At 39.2% G+C, this 13,205-nt stretch overlaps 1 protein-coding gene and 1 pseudogene across 2 annotated transcripts in view; both read left to right on the top strand.

Moving 5' to 3' along the window:
* Positions 1-427, top strand: part of LOC103276972 — a 984-nt pseudogene extending 557 nt beyond the window's left edge.
* Positions 1-13,205, top strand: part of RGL1 (ral guanine nucleotide dissociation stimulator like 1) — a 263,517-nt gene that overhangs the window by 25,646 nt on the left and 224,666 nt on the right. The window lies entirely within an intron of this gene.

Genomic DNA, 13,205 nt, shown 5'->3' on the forward strand with positions numbered 1-13,205 from the left:
TCAAAAAAAAAAAAAAAAGTTGTGGCGGAGATGGCCTTCATATCCGAGTGAGGTTCCAGCCCTTCTACATCATCTGCATCAACAAGATGTTGTCCTGTGCTGGAGCTGACAGGCTCCAGACAGGTATGCGTGGTGCCTTTGGGAAGCCCCAGGGCACTATGGCCAGGGTGCACATCGACAAGTCATCATGTCAATCCGCACCAAGCTGCAGAACAAGGAGCATGTGATTGAGGCACTATGCAGAGCCAAGTTCAAGTTCCCTGGCTGCCAGAGGATCCATATCGCAAAAAAGTGGGGCTTTACCAAGGTTAATTCAGATGAATTTAAAGTCATGGTGACTGAGAAGCAGCTCATCATAGATGGCTGTGGGGTCAAGTATATCCACAATCATGGCCCCCTGGACAAGTGGCAGGCCCTGCACTCATGAAGGTTTTCACTCTGCTGGTTCTTCATCTCTACCAATAAATCCTGCTTCTTGTTTAAAAAAAAAAAGAATTCACCAGCGAACCCATCTGGACCTGGTGCTTTTTGTTTTGGAAAGTGATTGTTGATTCAATTTCTTTGATAGATATAAGCCTATTAAGATTGTCTATTTATATTTTGTAGGTTTTGGAAGATTTTGTCTTTCAAGGAGTTGGTACATTTCATCAGCATTATCAAATTGGTGGGCATAAACTGGGCACAGTGGCTCATACTTGTAATCCCAGCACTTTGGGAGGTGGATTTCCTGAGCCCAGGGGTTTGAGATCAGCCTGGGCAACTTGGCAAGACCTTGTCTCTACAATAAATAAAAAAATTAGTTGGGCAAGGTGGTGTGTGTTTATAGTTCCAGCTACTAGGAAGCCTGAGGTGGAAGGATTGCCTGAATCCAGGAGGTTGAGGCTGCGATGATTGTGATCATGCCTCTACACTTCACTCCATCCTGGGCAGCAAAATGAAACTCTGACTCAAAAAAAAAAAACAAAAACAAACAAAAAAGTAGGTATAGAGTTATTCATAATGCTCCTTGATTATCTCCCTCCCCCCACTTTTTTTTTTTTAATTTAAAGACAAAGCCTTGCTATATCACCCAGGTTGGTCTCGAACTCCCAACCTCAAGCAATCTTCCTGCCTAAGCCTTCTATACTGCTGGGATTACAGGCATGTGCCATCATGCTTGACCTTTGATTATCCTTCTAATGTCCATGAGATCTGTAGTGATGTCCCCCTCTTTCATTTCTGATATTAGTAATTTGTGTCCTTTTTTTTCCTTATTTATCCTGGATTGAAAATTATTGATTTTATTGATATTTTTATAAAACCCACTCTTGGTTTAATTGGTTTTTTCTATTGATTTCTGTTTTCAATCTCATTAACTTCTGCTCTAATCTTTATTATTTCATTTCTTCATCTTATTTTGAGTTTAATTTGCTCCTCTTTTTCTGGTTTCCTAGAGTGGAAGTTTAATGATTAATTTTAGATCTTTCTTCTTTTCTAATATACACATTCAATGCTGTAAACTTTCATTTAAGTTTGACTGCATCCCACAAATTTTGATATCTTGTATTTTTATTTTTATTTAGTTCAAAATACTTGTAAATTTCTCTTGCAGTTTCTTCTTTGACTCCTGTGTTATTTAGAAATATAATGCTTAATCTCCAAGTATTTTGGAATTTTCCAGGTTCTTTCTGTTCTTAATATATAGTTGTAACTCCAAGTGGTTTGAATGCAGATATAGTATGATTTCTATTCTTTTAAAATTTTTGTGTGTTTTAGGACACAGAATATGGTCTGTCTTGGTAAATGTTTTATGTGAGTTTGAGAAGAATGTGTTTTCTGCTGTTGTAGCTGAAGTAATTTATAGATGTCAGTTATATGCAGTTGATTGATAGTGTTATTGTGTTCAGCTATGTCCTTACTTATTTTCTTCAGACTGTGTCTTTATTTCTGATTGAAGAGCAGTAATGCTTTCAACTATTAATAATGGACTCATTTATTTCTCCTTGATATTCTGTCCATTTTTGCCTCACATACTTTGATATTCTGTTGTTAGGCACATACAGATTAAGGACTGGTGCATCTTCTTGGAGTATTGACCCATTACTTTTTTAAATTTTTGTTTTTTTGAGTTGGGGTCTCACTCTGTCACCCAGGCTAGAGTGCAGTGACATGATCATGGCCACTGCAGCCTCAACCTCCTGGGCTCAGGTGATCCTTCCACCTTAGCCTTCCAAGTAACTGGAACCACAGGTGTATGCCACCACATCTGGCAAATTCTTTTCACTTACTGTAGAGACAAGGTCTTGCCAAGTTACCCAGGCTGGTGTTGAATCCCTGAGCTCAGGCAGTCCTCCTGCCTCAGCCTCTCAAAGTGCTGGGATTATAGGCATGAGTCACTGTGTCTGGCTCCTTTATTGTTATGTAATGCTCCTCTTCATCCCTGAAAACTTTCTGCAATCTGAAGTCTGTTTTGTTTGTGGTTCATATAGAGACTTTTGCTTTCTTTGGATTATTGTTAGCATGCTATATCTTTCTTCATCTTTTTATTTTTAACTATATATGTCTTTATATTTAAAGTGGGTTTTTTTGTAAACAGCATATAGTTGGGTTTTGGTTTTTTGAATCCATTCTGATAATCTCTGCTTTTAATTAGTATATTTAGATAATTGATGTTTAAAGTGATTATTGATATAATTGGATTAATATCTAACTTATTCATTACTATTTTCTATCTGTTGTTATTGTTCTTTGCTCCTATATTTTTCTTCCACACTTTGTCTACATTTTATATTTTTAATTTAGCAGCCTATATAATTTCATTTTCTCTTTTTTCTTGGCACATTGTAGTTCTTTTTAATATTCATTAATAACTATTCCAAGTTCACTTTCAAATAACACCATATTACTTCATTTTACTTACAAGTATGCACATGTATGTGTGAGCGATCTGTTAGATCAATTCAGAATAAGAAATTTTTTTTATTTTACAGTCAATTATTTATTCTCAAATGCTCTTCCTTTCTTTATGTAGATTCAAGTTTCTGTTCTGTATCATTCTTCTTCTCTCTGAAGAGCTTCTTTAACATTACTTGTAGGGCAGGTTTTTTTACTGTCAACAAATTACCTCAATTTTTGCTGTCTGACAAAGTCTTTATTTCTCTATTATTTCTGAAGGTTATTTTTACAGGGTACAGAATTCTAGGTTGATGAAGTATTTTTTTCTCGACACTTTAAATATTTACTTCCACTCTTTTCTTGCTTGCATGGTTTCCATGAGAAGTCAAATGTAATTCTTATCTTTGCTTCTCTGTTAATAAGGTGCTTTTCCCCTCTAAATCTGTGTGTGTGTGTGTGTGTGTGTGCCCACTACTCCCACCTGTGCACATTGTACCCAATAGCTGATTTTTTTGTTCCTCCATTTGTTTCCTCTCTCCCCCCTCTGAGTCTTCAATTTCCATTATATCATTCTCTCTGCCTTTGCAGTCCTTAGTTTAGCTCTCACTTACAAGTGGGAACATGCCATGTTTGGTTTTCTATTCCTGTATTCGCTCACTTAGGATGATGTTCTCCAGTTCCGTCCAAGTTGCAGCCAAAGACATATTTCATTCTTTTTGATGACTGAACTTCTGAGTCTTTTATAATTTTTCTTTTAATTACAGTTTCAGGTTGGGTGCAGTGGCTCATGCCTCCTTTGCAAGGCTGAAGTGGGAGGATTGCTTGAACCCAAGAGTTCAAAACCAGCCTAGGTAACAAAGCATCTCTACAAAATAAAAAGTAAAAAGATTATTTTTTATTTGTTGTGGCATGTGTCTGTAGTCCCAGCTACTTGAGAGGCTGAGACTGGAGGATTGCTTGAGCCCAGGAGTTTAAGGCTGTGGTAAGCTGTGGTTGTGCCATTGTAATCCAGCCTGAGAGACAAAGTGAGACACTGACTCAAAAATAAATAACTTTAGATTCAAGGGTTATATGTGCAGGTTTGTTACACAGGTATATTTCATGGTAGTGAGGTTTGGGCTTCTTTTGAGCTCAACCCCCAGTTGGTGAACATGGCACCCAATGGGTGTTCTTTTTCAATTTATCACTCTCCTTCTTTCCCATTTAGTAGTCCCTGGTGTCTGTTATTCCCATCTTTATTCCTTGTGAATTCAGGGTTTAGCTCCCATTAGTGAGAACATGCAATATTTGGTTTTCTGTTGATGATTCACTTAGAATGATGGTTTCCTGCTGCATTCATGTTGTTCTTTATTTTTAATTTTTTGAAGTTTGAATATCATATGCCTAAGCATAGTTTTGTTTTTCTTTTGCATTTGTCCTGTTAGTGTTCTCTGAGCTTCCTAGTTCTGTGGTTTGATGTCTGGCATTAACTTGGAGAAATAGGAAATAATCAGTCATTATTTCTTCAAATATTGCTTCTGTTCCTTTCTTGTTTTTCTCTCCTGGTATTTCCATTACATGTATTTATACCCTTTGCATTTGTCCCACAATTCTTGGATCTTCTGTTCTGCACTGTTTTTTTTTTTTTCTTTCCAGTTTTGGAAAATTTTATTTTTATATCCTTAAGCTCAGGGATTCTTTCTTCAGCCATGTGTAGTTTACTAATGGTCCCATTAAAGGCATTCTTTATTTCTTTTATAGTGTCTTTTATTTTTCATTCTTTCTTTAAATTTCCTTGTCTCTGCTTACATGATATATATGTTCTTTTATGCTGTCTACTTTTTTCCATTAAAGTCCTTAATGTGTTAATCATAGTAGTCTTAAATTCTTGGTCTGATAATTCTAGCATTTCAGCCATATCTGACTATGTTCAGATATGCTTGTTCAATCTCTTCATATCTATAAACTGTGTCTTTTGCCTTTTAGTTTGCCTTGTAATTTTTTTGTAAAAGAGTGAACAGGATGTAATGGAACTACAGTGAATAGGCCTTTAGTACTGTAGTGGTAAGGTGTGGAGGCAAGGGGAGCATTCTGTATTCCCATGGTAAGTCTCAGTTTTTTGGTGAGCCTATGGCCTTGCACTGTGTACATCACCAGTGTTTCTCAGTCCTCCCACCCTTACATGGGAAGGTATGGCTGGTGGGGTTGGAGTTGGGTATTTCCCTTTTTCTATATGGAAAACTAGAAGGAACTGGGTAGGCTATTTCCCTTTTCTTGGGCTGATTATGCTCTGATAAAATCTCTGATAAAAGCCTCCACTAAAACAGTTTCTTCTGAGGAGAGGCTTTGTTAAGAACAGACTGCTCTGGCATATTGCAAAATGATTTGAACATTTTTTTGTCCCCCTGCTGGAAGCAGTGAATTTTTTACTGATATTCACTGTGAAGTGGAGCTCCTAGATATAAAGCTTATAGGAGTGTGAAGGCCCCACATGACTAGATCTCCTTGGAGTTTTAAACTCAGAATTGTCTGCACTGAGCCTCTAGCAGTTCATCAATTACAGTTCAGGTTTTCCTACCCTAGCCCTTGTTCCTGTGAAGATTTCTGCTGTGGGTTTATGTTTTGGTCAGTCGTGATTCTCTATATCTGCGTGTCTATCTCTCTAACATTTGGTGTAGCGGTTTGTCCTGAGACGTCACTTTTCTGGTGGATCTAAGAAAGGTTGTGGATTTTTCAGTCTGTTCCATTTTTATCTGCTGTTAGGATGGAGTAGCAACTTCTAAACTTCTTACATGCTGGACAAGTTTGTTCCTTCTTAATGCTGAGTAATATTCCATTATATGTATATACTATAATTTGTTTATTCATCTGTTGGTGAACATTTGGATTGTTTCCAGTGTGGGACTATTATGAAAAAAAGTTGTTTTGAACATTCATGTTAAAGTCTTTTTTTTTTTGAAACAAGATCTCACTCTGTCACCCAGGTTGTAATACAGTGGACGATCATGGCCCACTGCTGCCTTGACCTCCTGGGCTCAGGCGATCCTTCTGCCTCAGTCACCTGAGTAGAGGCATGTGCCACTATGCCTTGCTATTTTTTTATTTTATTTTTTGTAGAGTTAAGATCTTGCTATGTTGCCAAGGTTGGTCTCGAACTCCTGGGCTTAAGCAATCCTCCTGCTTCAGCCTCCCAAAGTACTGGAATTACAGGCATGAACCACAAATGCACACAGTCACAACTAGTTTCTTTTAAGTTTGCTATTTGACAGGAAGGGTCTGAAGAATGAATGGGATTCTGTAGTACGCCGTTTTTTCATTTGGATAGCTCATGCCCAGTGAATCTCCAAAGATACCACACGTCTCAAGACATTTGATATTTAGCTTATCACTGCTTTCAGCTTCTCTTGTCCCGATTTCTTCCAAATGAAGCTGAGTTCTGTTCAATCTGTTCCTCCAGTTAGGCAGTGTATGTTGAAACTGAGAGAAAGTATTTTGGTTACAGACTCAGTAGGGGCTGTGGTGAACTCTGAAAATCTTCCAAGTGGTTGCTGTTGAGAAATTCATTGTCAGTCTAATTGTTGTTTCTTTATAGATAATTCATCTTTTCTTCGTGTCTTTTTAAAAACTTTCATTGCCTTTGATGTTTTAGTTTCACTATGATGTGTTTAGGCATGGATTTAGTTTTATTTATCCTGCTTAAATCCCAAACTTCATGGTTCCTTTTTTTTTCATTAATTTAGAAAAAATATTTAGTCATTATCTCTTGAAACATTCCTCCATTCTCTCTTTTCTCTTCTTTTGGGATATAGATTAGATATCCAAGTCTGTTGAACATTCTCATTTATCCCACGTGGCTCCTGATTTCTCTGTTGTAATGCCTTTAAGCATCATCATTCATTTTTCAGTGCTGCATTCTGGGTAAGTTCTCTAGATCAACCATCTAGTTTTACGCTTGTTTCTGCAGGTCTTTAATTTGCTGTTAACTCACTTACTGAGTTTTTAAATTCAGTGATTATATTTATTATTTCTAAAAGTTTTATTTTGTATTTTCATGGTTTTGGGGTTTTTTTGTCCTTAAATTAAAGGTCTTATTACATAGTCTGTTACAAATAATTCTGTTATCTAAATTCTCAAACGTCTAACTGCTTTTTGACATTCCTGTCTACTCTTGTTTACATGTATAGTTTCTTTGGGTGTGGTAGACTTTTATTTAGTAAGTTATACTCAGTGGGGATCCTGTATGGCCGGCACTGAAGGCATATCTTTCTGGAGCAGTGTTTCTCAATCTTTGCCACACATTGGAGTCACCTACAGAGTTTTAAAATATCAAGATGGCAGGTTGAACCCCAGACCAGTTAACTCAGATACTCTGAGTATGAGACTAAGGCATCAGTGGTTTTTTTTTTTTTTTTTTTGAGTTGGAGTCTCACTCTGTCGTCCAGACTGGAGTGCAGCGGCTGCTCCTGGCCACCGCAGCCTCGACCTGCTGGGCTCCGGCGATCCTTCCGCCTCAGCCTTCCGAGTAGCCGGAATTACAGGTATGCGCTACCATGCCCGGCTGATTTTTTGATTTATTGTAGAGATGAGGTCTCGCTGCCCAGGCGGGTCTCGAACCCGTGGGCTCAGGCAATCCACTCACCTCAGCCTCCCAAAGGTGCAGGATTACAGGCTGAGCCACCGAGCCCGGCTGGCATCAGTGTTTTTAAACCCCAACAGTCAAGATTGAGAACCACTGCTCTAGAGAAAATTTGCATTTTACATGAATTATGTGTGTGTTTTCAGTCTAAGACTACTTTAATATGTTTCTTGGCTTTAGGTTCCTGAACTATATAGGTAGTATACATTTGAACCCCATGTTTGGAGAGGCTTTTTTTCTTTCTTTCACCAAACATCTAGATCGAGATAAACCAGTTCCTTTATACTGAGAGTAGCACTGTAGGGCAGAAAGGGGGTCTGTTCTGTTTTCTCACATTGAGCAAACCTGCTTCACCGCCTGTGAAAATCTAAGCTGCTTGATTTCCAGTATCAACAAATACCCTCCGGGTGGCCTAAATGTCAATGCCAGTCCAACATTTCTGTGTCTATATTTTTTCTTAGTTTTGGTTCTAGAAATCCCTTTCCCTGTGAGCTCAGCTATGCACGTAGAAACTCTTTTAATGTTTTACTGAACAATTCTGGGTTTTTCTGTATGCTTAGATCACAGTTTTGCTGGAAGGAAAAGTCTTGCTAGTATGATAATTTGTACCTTTGTGGCCGTGCCCTGCTCTTTGGGATCATCCTCTTTTCCTGATACCTGCCTAAACCAAGTGTGAGCTTGCCGTGGCTTTCGACATGGTGTTTTGGGTTTGGGAGTGTCCACCCACCAGTCAGGTCCCTGGAGCTCATGTGTGTGATCCTGGACTGCACTTGGCCTGGGCGTGGCTTCATCTCACTCGAGTTGAACTGTGTTGCCAAGGTCCCGGCATGCTTTGAATTCCAATATACCTAAATTATGTCAGCCTCTATTCTTTTTCTTCTGTTTCCAAGTCTTTGTCTTCGCTGACTTGCCAAACCCAATCTGGATTCAGTTTATTTCCTGGACTCATCTTTCCACAAAGGATTCTCTATTCCTGATCTGAGAGTTTGTAGCACAGTGTAGCACATGGGAATGAGTCCAATTCAGAATTCACATTTCTAGGATACCCAGATAGTCTTAGCAAAAAGCTTCTAACTTTCCACTTCATTAAAACAAAAAAGTTAACTTATTGAATATGTAAATTCCAAAGACTTTCTATTATATGTTGATAAATTTATACTTGCAATATTAATTGAGGGTAGGCCAGACATAGTAGCTCATGCCAGTAAGCCCAGAACTTTGGGAGGCTGAGGTAGGAGGATTGCCTGAGCCCAGGAGTTTGAGACCAACCTGGGCAACATAGCGAGACAACGTCTCTACAAAAAAAAAAAAAAAAAAATTAGCTGGGCATGGTGGCATGCACTTGTAGTCCCAGCTACTTGGGAGGCTGAGTAGGGACGATTGCTTGAGCCCAGGAGTTTGAGGCTGCAGTAGCCATGACCATGTGACTGCACTTCAGCCTGGGTGACAGGATAAGATCTCGATCCCCCCACCCCACCCTCAAAAAAGAAGAAGAAACAATATTAATTGAGAATAAAAGCTGAATCACTCATTTTATCAGAGGGAGGGAGTTTACTATTGGGGATACTCTTTTGATTTCTTTTTATTAATGCACAAGTAGCCATTTTCCTGTGTACCAAATAAAACCAGCGGCAGCTGGATTGTGACTGTTATACTCATGCAACCCTTTCACTCCAAGACCTTGTAAGGAAGCTGAGTTGGTGGAAAGCATCCACAGAGCTCTTGGCGGTCTTGATGGATCATTTCCCTCAGTTTGGACTTTCCTGTCTCTTTTAGAAAGCCCTGTTGAGATCACTACTGAAAGTTGCCCTCAGAGAGCAGCCCCTGGTCTTGTGCCAATGGTGTTAGCGTTCGGTTATGAACATGGCTCTGAGATACCTGGGCAAGAGAGCTCTTTGTACTGGTACTGAACCCACAGAAATGGTGGGTTGCATGGCTGTTGGTGGGCAGTAGTCTAATCGTGTCTTTAGTCTTTGATCTGTCAGTTGCATCCTTTGGGGTTCTCTTTAATGCTCTCCTTTCAATCATTTTGTCCTTATTATAGACTTCTCTTCTTACTTTCTCTCTTTCCTTTCTTGGCAGTATCTTCAAAAGGAATTAGGAGGCTCTCCCCGAAATTGCCTTTGAAGATTGTTGCAATGTGTATACCTGTCAAAAAGAATTGACCAACCCTTACTGAAAGGTATTTTACACATCAAGTTCTGAACCAATCTCGGCTCTTCTGTTCTGACCTGACCATCCAGAATGATCCGAGAGGAAACCATCAGAGCTAATTATAGAGCCCAGAGTGATTTTCAGATGCCTTTTTTGCTTCTTTTACTCCTGCAGGGCACTCAGGAATCTTGCACTCTGGATGAACCCAATTTACATTTTGGTTGGAATGAGAAAAGTAGTGTTTTTAGACTTTATTTTGAAGGCAAAACCTTTTAATTTACTTAGGAAACACTTTAATTCTATATGATTCTCTTTGTCCCTTTGTTTTCATTTTTTCTCTCCCTCCCTCCCGCTCTCCTTCCTTTCCTTCTATCCTGGTAGATTGGAACATATCTAGGTATTTTGGAAAGTGGACATTGTTGAAGAGAAATTATTATTTATATCACAAAAATATGATTTAGAATAATGAAACCTCAGGTTTGGAAAGGACCTTAATGTTCTTCTATTTCTGATATTTAATACTTGAATCCTTTCTCCTCCAGTCATAGCCCATGGTGAATACTTGCATTGCCATAGTGATCGGAAGTATCCACATCCTGAGGTAGCCCATTACAACTCTGAACAGCTCTGACTGTTCAGTTACTTTGTCACTGTGAGCTCATATGTATTTAAGCAACATCTGCAAATTGTTGATTCATTGAACTGTCAACAACTCAAGTGTCTGGAGTTTTTGACACTTGTGTAAATAGTATGATCATATGTCCCAGTTTGCCCAGGGGCACCCCACTTCTACTTGTGGTTCTGACATAATTGACAGTTCCCTTTTTTACTCTTCAAGGTTCAGATAGAACCTCAGATTTGAGCCAGTTGCAGTGGTTCATGCCTGTAGTCCTGGCTACTTGAGAGGCTGAGGCAGGAGGATCAATTGAACCCAGGATTTTGAGGCTTTAGTGAGCTATAATCACGTGGCTGCACTCCAGCTCCTGGGAGACAGAGCAAGACCCCGACTCTAAAAACAACAGCAACAAACCCCTCAAATTTGATGATTCTAATCCATATTTTTACAGTAGGAATTAATCTTTTCTCCAGTTGTATGCTACTCTAGCTAAAAGCTATGTTTTCTCTAAGTACTGATCAATTTTGGACTTTTGTGGAAGACTTTAACCTGTTTCTCCCCATTGAGGCTTCACCTCAGTTCTCTGTCCCCCACCACACTTCCTTGCCACGTGGCAGACCCCAGCTCCAGACCAGAGACTGCCTGACTCCAAAGACAAGACTTTGCCCTTCGGGCCCAGTTATCTGGTTTAATTTGGCCCATCATTCTGTTCTATGAACACCTTTTGAATTCTAATTCTGTCATTCAGTGTATGTACTGATCCTCAATTTCATGTTATTCACAAGTTTTTCATTCATTCAACAAATATTTAGCAAACTTCCATAGACATGTCCGGCCCTGTCCGAAGGGCCAGAGGTGGAACAGGGAAGCAGCAGACAGTCCCTACTCCTAGGGAGCTGACATTCTCTAGAGGTTGCTTGGTGTCTTAATCCAAGTAAGTCAGGGTTGCCCGAGTGGGATTTACCAGGTTTTACATTGAGCCTTGTAGCTGATCACTGGATACTTCCTTCTGAATTAATAAATATGCTTTAAAAAGTAGCATTTGGTAACCATTTAACAGGAAATGAGCCTATATTACCACCGAATTCGAATGTCTCCTTCTTGTCCAAAGGATAGTATACACTATTTGTCACAGGTCTTTTTCTCACTCTACCATGTCTGTGATAGTTTCTAGACCTACTAACCAGTCTTCTGCGAAAGAAGGAAATGATGTTGTTTGGACTAACCCAGTCCTCATGAGGCAGCCGTGATTCCCTGTGGCCTTCTTCAAGTGCCCACATATTTGAATAGTCTGTGCTAGAATCTTGTGGAGGTCTAGTTGTTTGCAGAACTTGGTTTCACTATCATTTTGAAAATAGAGACTTTCCTTCTCCTCTCCGCCCAGAGTCTTCTCTTGTTTGCTAAGATTCCTTGAAGATAATCATCGTCAGCTCAGTGATCTTGTTTGCTGGGTTCTCTCCCTATTCTCGAATATAGTTTGTCCAGGATATTCCTAAGAAGGTAGGTACTGTCCTAAAATCTTACTCAGCTTTGACTTTAATGACCTCTTATGAATATCTTAATGGAATTCTTTGCTGCAACTCAAACATTTTATTTACTTATTTATTGAGTCCTTACTATGTACAAACAACGTTGTAAGCATTTTACATATTTATCTCCTGTAGTTGATGTTGTGTCACCATGAGACCCATACTATCTCTGTGTAGAGATGAGGCCAGCAAGGTCACCTAGGTGGGGGTGGACAGCGGGCATCTGAACCCAGTCCATGAAGTGAGGGTGATGGGAGAACAGGGCACCTTCAAAATTAAGGTCTGAATAGAGGCAGTTTATAAAATAGCCTTCTAAGCTAGAAGACTTTCTACTAATGTGATACAATTACACTTCCGTATATAATTCATCATTCTGTCAGTGGCTTGTAGCTCTTATTTAAAATATTATTTAACTTCCGTAAAGATGAAATGGTTACAGCAGACATAGGTGAGATGGAACTTTGTGGGGAAGGGAGTAATAACTTGAGGGAAACTCTGCATTTGGTTTTCTTGCAAAGCATCTACAATGTCTATTTGCTTTTCCTCATAAACGTGAAATGAAGAGTGTGCAGCTGTGTGTGACCTCCTGGGCCATGAAGCAATTCACTCTCTCTGGAATAGATTGGTTCATCAGAGGCCAAAGTGCCTTCCTTGGAATTACTTTCTCACTCTCCATAGATTCATGTTCTTCCCCATCAGGATACCATAAACTGTGAGTTTGAGTTTGATTTTCATCGGTTTATATCAGGCTTGCTTCCAAAAAGATTTGAGGTGATATCCATTTTTGTTGACTTATCAGCAACATTGGAAACACTACTTCTGCATCACTAACATTATCTATCGCTAAAAAGTAGGCCCTATAAAGACAGGGACCTGCCACTCTTCTGTTCTTGTCTGTGTCGTTAGCTCTGAGCGCCTTCACAGCACGTTGTCTCATTAGCTGAATACATGGCAGCTTGGAGAATACACGCTAGCTTGAAGAGCTTTTCTATTTATTTATTTATTTAAAGGATATAGCATATAATTCAGGATTAGCTATACAAATGGGAAGAGCTTTTCTACATCACCTGTATTTTCTTTTGTTGGTGGTGAGTTGAGAAGCTATTTGTATCTTTGTTTTAAATGCAAGATTCCTTAAGGTAAAAAGTTGTGACATTTGGAAGGCAAGTTTATTGCCTGAGATTTTGCTTTGAGAAAAAAGCTTCATTAGCTTCTTGAAAGTCTAGTCCTGGCACTGGTGGATTATCTGCAAGGCAGGAGGCGTAGAAAAGGCATTTGCAAGGGAAGGCAAAGACCTCTCACTGTCACTGCCAGTCCCCTTTCACAAGCACAAACTAGTTTCAGAAGCTGCTGGGGTTGGGCATTTGCCATATTGATGCTTCCAGCTTTTTTTTTTTTTTTTTTTTTGAGTTGGAGT

Source organism: Carlito syrichta, unplaced genomic scaffold (genome assembly GCF_000164805.1).
Source record: "Carlito syrichta isolate Samal-C Ts95f unplaced genomic scaffold, Tarsius_syrichta-2.0.1 Scaffold316427, whole genome shotgun sequence".
In the NCBI taxonomy this organism is placed as follows: domain Eukaryota; kingdom Metazoa; phylum Chordata; class Mammalia; order Primates; family Tarsiidae; genus Carlito; species Carlito syrichta.